Genomic DNA, 7121 nt, shown 5'->3' with positions numbered 1-7121 from the left:
TAGCCTATTATGTAGCCTTCAAGACGCCAGCAAGGCCTAGTAGTGTAGGGCTTCATGAGCCCCATGGTATCTTGTGTCCCCTCTCTGGCTTGTGGTGCTCTAGATACTTAATTGCCAAGGCCTTGGTTGTGGACCTTTTAGAGGGAACAATGGGATTAGGACACACATCTGGTTGAGGGCTGTAGATATATACAGAGCCCATGGATTATGGCAGTGATTGTCAAACTGTGGGTCAAAACAGAGAAAAGATTTTTTTGAAAACATGAAGTCTTTTCCATGGAAATTTATAATAGTAGCAAATTAGAGTCATGCAGTAGTAATATAAATAATTTTATGGTTGGTAGGTCACCATAACAGCAGGAATTGTATCATCCAGTTTGGAAGCATTGGAAATATTGAGAACCATTGTCTTAGGGTGATAGAGTATGTAGGGTAGAAAGGGCTTCACCAAGCTATAGGTATGGAAGATATAAGGCTCAATGCCCCAAGAAGCCTGTGTCCTAAGTGTGTTATAACCATGGTGATGGGCCACTGTGTCACTGACTAAGCTTTGGTGTTGCATGAGCTCCTGAACCCTAGGCAGACCTTCCTAGGGTATAGAAATCCCATGGGTGAGTGGAAGGTACAGGCAACCTTCCAGGCTGGTCTGACCTTGAGCAATGGGATCCCATTTCATTCTGGGATGATTAAAATTGGGTAAAATACATAGTTATAAGAATCCCAAATGACTGGGCAGGAGCACAAAACTGAGCAACACCAGCAAGTCCAAGGGACAATGGATAGAGTGAAAAAGGTAAATAGGGGTCTCCGGATGCCATCTGATCCTGAGTAGTGTGGACTGTAAGAGCATGTAGGGATGTGGGACTCAAAGCTGGCTGGTCTGATGCAGATGAGGGACTACCCAAGCTAGGCATCTGACCTTAGCGATCTGCTGCAAATGTGTGTCCTAGGCACACAGAATCTGTATCTTCAGCTCAGTCATGCATTGTGAAGAGAGGGCTAGGCATGTGGGGAACTGGAGCACTTCCTTATAGGTTTCATGCACAAGGAGTGCAAATCTATCTAGACCTGGCTGTCGGTGAAAATAATCTTGTAAAGGCATGTTTGTGGTCTTCACATTGCAAGGGTTGAGCATAGGTTGCTGACTCCCCCTCTGCCTGGGGTTATAGGACTGCATCTGCAGTTGAGGATCTGGGGTACTTATCTCGGCAGATGTAAGGTTCTATGCCCCAGGGAAGCCTATGTGTTGGTGAGCGAATACAATTTTGTTGGGTATGTCCTGTGGCACTCACTATGCTTTGGAGTTGCACAGGCTAGTCAGGCCTTCATAGAATATGGGAATCACATGAGTAAATGAAAGTCTACCTTAAGGGTAGAAGACCATGAGGAGTGGGATCCCAGTTGATTCTGGGTTGATTCAAAGTGGGTGAAATGCAGAGACATAAGTGCATCAACTGACTGGCCAGGAGCAGAAACTGGGCAACACTAATAAGTCCAGAGAGCAACAGAGTCAAGGAAGGAGAATTGGGATCACTCCATATTTTGGGTGAGGGATGTAGTTGTGGAGCCCCATCTGATCCTGGGTAATAGGGTCTGCATGAGCATGATAGCATTTGGGACTCAAAGCTGGGTGGCCTGTTGCATATGTGGGTCTCCAGCTATGCCTCAGTCTGTGGCAATGGGCTGCAAATATGTCTTGTTTCAACTCCATTGGGCTAGCACAGAGAATCTGTGACCTCAGCCTAGTCATGCATTGTGAAGTTAGGACTAGAGCACTCCCTTGCTGGTCTATTGTGTAAAAATCCATCTAGATCTGAGTGTCTGTGAACCTGCTCTTTGATGATTGCTCTGGGTTTTGACAGTTTTCTAATGGAGCAGGGGCACTGGGTCTGTACTGGACTTTTAAATTTGATATTGCCTGAGGAACTGAGGAGCTAAGGCATTCAGCTCTCTTTGCTGGTACACATGAATTATGACCCTTGCTTGGGCTAAGAATATGGTGGATTATCCTCTTAAAATATGTCTGGATAAGTAGGACACATGCAGAAGCTGGTGCTTGATGTTTCTGGGCAAAGGTGTTGATTATTTGAGAGTGTCAATCACTAAGTCTTTTTCGCTGGTTACCATTTGCTTGGTTTCTCTGATGTTTTATTTTCCCTGTATCTGCCTTGTAGTTTTCAGGGTTTTTTTTTTCCTCTGATATTCCTGTTTAGGGGTAGGATTTTTCTTGTTTTTCCAGCTTGTGCATTTTTAAACTATGAAGTCTGAGCAAGGGATGTCTTTTGTGTATACATAGTTTTTCCTGCACCCTCTTGTCTAACAGTGAAAGATACATTTCAGCTGTGTGATTTTGCTCTCACAAAGCTTCTTAGACATAACAATTACCTTTTGGTATTTTATGGTTCCTACTTTGTCTTTCATTGGCATTGCTGCTCTGATCTCTATGGCTCCGCCATACCTTCTTACTCTATATTAAAAGAAGCTTTCCGTGAGATGTTTTCCAAATTAAGAGTAGCATGAATCCTGAAAGATATTCTCTGCATTTTACTATTCCTGCACTTTCTGCTTTGATAATTAAGTGTTCCATATCTAGTTTTTATCTCGTTGCCTGTGTTCTGGTCAAGAAATCAGTCTTTTAAATAAACCATTTCCAAAGAGGTTATGTAATGTAGCTTTCAAAGGAAGCTTGCTACTTTTGTATCTTCACCATCATTATTTATTCTATTCAGTGAGGAATTATTGCATGAGTGTCTTCCATAGCTGGATTTGTTTTGGTCACACAAGAGTCATCAATCTCTATGTCCTCTCAAGTTATAGCTGCCTTCAAATCATATTCATATTCATCAATATCTACCTCATATCATTGTCCTTTCCATGTATTAACTTTAATAGGTACCAAAATCTTCAACTTTCCCATCTTTCAAAGCCATAATTGTTTTGAGTGCTCCCATCCATGGCAATAACTGTGTGATGATGAAAATGTCCAACATTTTCCTATCTACTTCATGCTATATTTTCTATATTTGCTATATTCTGCATGCTATATTTTCTACCATAGGTAATATTATTAGAGAATATGACTATCACATGGCTTTCCTAACCACAGCTTTTTGGTGCATTGAAGAAGTTCTTCATATTAACTTATTACTGAAAATGAGTAATCATAAGAGATACAATCCAGTTCTAAGTCTTGTATAATCATTATGGACTTTGGTTTCAAAAAGAATATCTAGTATGACTTATTCACTCATAAGGGTTTTTAAAGTCATGATATAATTTTTCCATGCCTATGTATTTCTAATTCATAACTACTTTAGCAATAAATTGAATTCTTTGCAGTCATGTCCTCCCTGATGCTGGAATAAGTCATACATCACTATGTGTTTCCCTTGATATAGATGCTGTTGACAAGAAAGTGATGCTCAACTTCTATGTCCTCTCATTTGGTTCAGGGTCATAGCTGTGAAATACCTTCCAAATCCATTTCATCATGAGCTAAAGTTGCTTGGTAAAGCAAGAAATTTTCCATTACCATATCTTCCCATTCCATATCCACCCTGCTTAAGGAAATTCTCCAGCTTCTCTCCTCCCATAGGCTCAACAAAGTTGTTCAGAAAAAAAATGTTTCCACCTCTGGTCAAGAAATAAGTTCTTCATCTTCATGCTTTTCAGGCACATATGCTTTGATAACATAAGGAACCATTCCTAGCTCATGGCTTTCAAAGTCTCTCTGTTCTGCTTATGAACTTGACCTTTAAACATTTTATGTTATGGCTCCTTCCAGAAAAAAAAGTATATCTTTTTGTTTCCCCCAACAATAGCTATCTTTGTCACAGAATTATTTTTCCACTATCATGGCTTCTCATCTCAAGTCATGGCAGTTTTGATCATGGGAACAGACTTTCTACAGCACATTCCTTGCTGTTTAGGATTTATGAAGTTTTCTAACTCCAGACCTGTCGAGCCATATCTATTTTTGTCAGATTCTAGGTTTGGTTTCCTTGGGTTCTTCATCCATTACCTACGTTTTCAAGTGTGCTGAAATCTAGGACTTCTGCTCTAATTGTTGTCGATGTGAATGTCGATGTGAACTGTTGTTTCAGTGGCCACACAGGAAATTTCCTCTTTCCTTTCTGGCCATTTCTGCTCTGAGCACTGAAGATTTTGTTCTGGTTATAAATCTTATATGAGAATAGCACCTATTTTTGTGTTTGTATTGAGATAATGTCTCCTCAGCCAGGAAGACCTGAACTCACTATATACTCCTACAGTGCTAGTTAACAGGGTTTTGATATGTGTATCTTACCTTTAAAACATCCACATATTATTAATAGATGTATTATCTCACAGCCTTATTATTTATAACAAAAGCAGCTAAAATCTAGTTATTTAAAAAAACTAAATGCAATATGGTCTTATTAACTATAGTAGTCATATTGCCATACATTAAGTCTCTACACTTACTCCTGGTACACACCTGCTACTTCAGGATTTCCTTAGAACAGTTCTCTCAACCTCAGCACAATGAAGGTTCTTTTGCAAAAAAAATGTATGATTCCATCCTCCCATATTTCTAGCTTCACCCATGTCTTTGACAGTATGTAGAGAAACATATAAAGGATATATTCATCAGTACAAAGTAGTAGATGAGCCCAGTTCTCTTCTGTACAGTTTGGTATTTCTATCTATGTCTATTTGTATGTATGTATATGTTTCATTTTCATGCTGTGTATTTTGGCACTTTACTCTGTATCCTGACTGCATCCAACCTAAGAAGGAGACTACAAGTGTAGCACAGGGAACATACTATAGTCATGATATGACAATGACCAATTCAGCTTCTTCTCTAAAAAGTGAATCTCAGATGCAAACATGGAAACCTAAAATGTTAGGAATTCACTAGAAGACAATGAGGCTTTCTATGGCAAAGCCAATGTCTGCCTAGGACAGATGATCTGGAGACATATGTCTGTCTCAGTTCAACCCCTTCATCAGACTAAACATAGCAAGAAAATTCAGACTTACACCTTAAGTCACCCGTGGGTGAAGTATTCTTTCCATAAGAATACCATGAATGCTGGCCTTGGTGGTATACTCCCATAATCCTACAACTAAAAAGAGCAAGGCAGTAGGATTACAGCCCAGCCTGGGTTGCACGATAAGAACTTGTCTAAAAAATATGACTAATATGCATTACTTTTACTTATATTTGCTGTTTTTTCTTTGGAATATCCCTGGATCTCTGAACCCCATTTGACTCAACATCATGTCTTTAACTCAACTGAGCAACACCTTTGCACATTTGTATCTGGATTTTCATCAGGCTTGGTTTTTGGTGTTCACTATATAGACCTCCATGCTGTAATTACAGGTAAGTGGCTTTCGTGACTTCTATCAAATTGCCTGATTTGTCTTTTTACCTAAAATTTCTGCCATAAAAGCTTGGATATACTGCACAAATCAGGGAGAATTCTAATCTAAATGTGGAAGTATATGCTAACTGCCAGATCAAAGAGAGCTAGAACAACCCACCTGCTCCATTAGCTTTTTCCCATATTCCTACTGCAACAATGCCAGGCTACCTCTAGCTCTCAGAAAAGGGAACTAGGGAGTTCCAAGGACTGGCATTTTCATAAGCATTCCAAATATTATGCACTCCAAAACATGTGGAGGATTAGTCACAGTCTACTTGAAGCTATTGGCAATTGTTAGCTGCTGGGAGAAGGGAAGATAGTTTTCTTTAAGATGAGCCACTGGTAAGTTGACCGTGGTCTAGTGGAAAACCTCAGATCTAAAACTATTGGAGCAGCAGGAACTGGTTTTGATGGGCTTTAAAAAAGATACAGAGTTAGGTGTATAGAAAAGGAGTGGATGGGGAGAGTTGCAGGAGGAGGGGTCAATATGATCAAAAAGTTCAAAGAACTAGAAAAAACCCAAATATGTAAATTATGCATTTGGAAAGGCTGGTATTTCTAGAAGCTTGACTACTGAAGGTACTATTTTTTATGAGAGATGGTCCTGTTTATTCCCTTGTATATAGAAAGATATTTCCTCAGTCACGGGGCAATAATTACTCATGGCTTCCAGCTGCCATCTCCTAAAACTTGTCTTGTTTCTGTCAGATGTTTCTAAGCAGAACTGTCACCTGTTAGCTCTGTCAAGAGGAGCAACCAGTCATCATGCCACCTCAACTTACCTAAAAACTGACCACAAACCAAAGTTCCAAGATGACCTGGACATCAAGAATCACCTCTTCATATTTCTGTAAATGCTAGTTTGGCTGTACTTGTAATCCATACTACTTGAGAGGCTGAGGTCTCAAATCAAATCCAACAAAACATCAGAACAGAAATCCACAGACTTTCTAGTGAACTTGCTGAGGCAAAAAGATTTTATTGTTAACTGTCAAGGGATAATGCCGTTAATATTTTATACTGATGCTATTTTATTATTTAAGCCACAAAAACACTCATTCTGAACACCACACATTCTTGACTGATCTTTTGGAATGGGTGAGGTACTTGTATGCATATACATGATTAGGTAGTATTTATGGCATTTTAGACTGATACTCTTGTTTTAGTATAATGATGGTGTATTGCATAACTTTTTCACTTTTCATTAAGTTATGTAGGATTGGTAGATTGGAATTTATAGGTAAGATGGATTAGAAGCTGCATCTGAGCCAGTGAATAAAAAGGGTGTAGATAAAAACATAATAAATCCTATTTATATATAAGAAAGACTAAGAAAAATAAAGAAAAATAAGGCAAAGTCTGCATTTCTTAATGACTCAGATCCCCAAGAAATGAGTTGTGGTATTATTCCTGCTGACTGGCATCATTTGTAGCTGCCAGCAGTACGTTCTCACAAGTGACACCATGAGAGCCCAAGACAGAGGTCTGGACTGTGTAAATACAACTGGATGGAGAATCTATATACACAGAACAGGTTGGAGCATTGTGGGTGCTAGAGTAAGTGGGAGAAATGTGATTTGAAAACATGATGTTGAAGATCAGTACATAATAATAAAGGAAATACTGCCCTGCTCAATTGCCACGGACCGGGGTTTCTTGCGGGGTCCCTTATTCCGCGGGACGATGGGTTCTGGCCAGGTGGGC

The 7121-nt window shown here is 39.5% G+C and overlaps 1 long non-coding RNA gene across 1 annotated transcript; it reads left to right on the top strand.

Moving 5' to 3' along the window:
• Window positions 1–2017: 2017 nt before the first annotated feature.
• Window positions 2018–7053, top strand: LOC116087880. Its single transcript, XR_004117674.1, has 2 exons — window positions 2018–5371; window positions 6123–7053. It is a non-coding gene; the product is annotated as an uncharacterized LOC116087880 (long non-coding RNA).
• Window positions 7054–7121: the final 68 nt, after the last annotated feature.

This window comes from Mastomys coucha, chromosome X (genome assembly GCF_008632895.1).
Source record: "Mastomys coucha isolate ucsf_1 chromosome X, UCSF_Mcou_1, whole genome shotgun sequence".
Lineage (NCBI taxonomy): Eukaryota > Metazoa > Chordata > Mammalia > Rodentia > Muridae > Mastomys > Mastomys coucha.
This window is presented reverse-complemented; position numbering and strand designations above follow the sequence as displayed.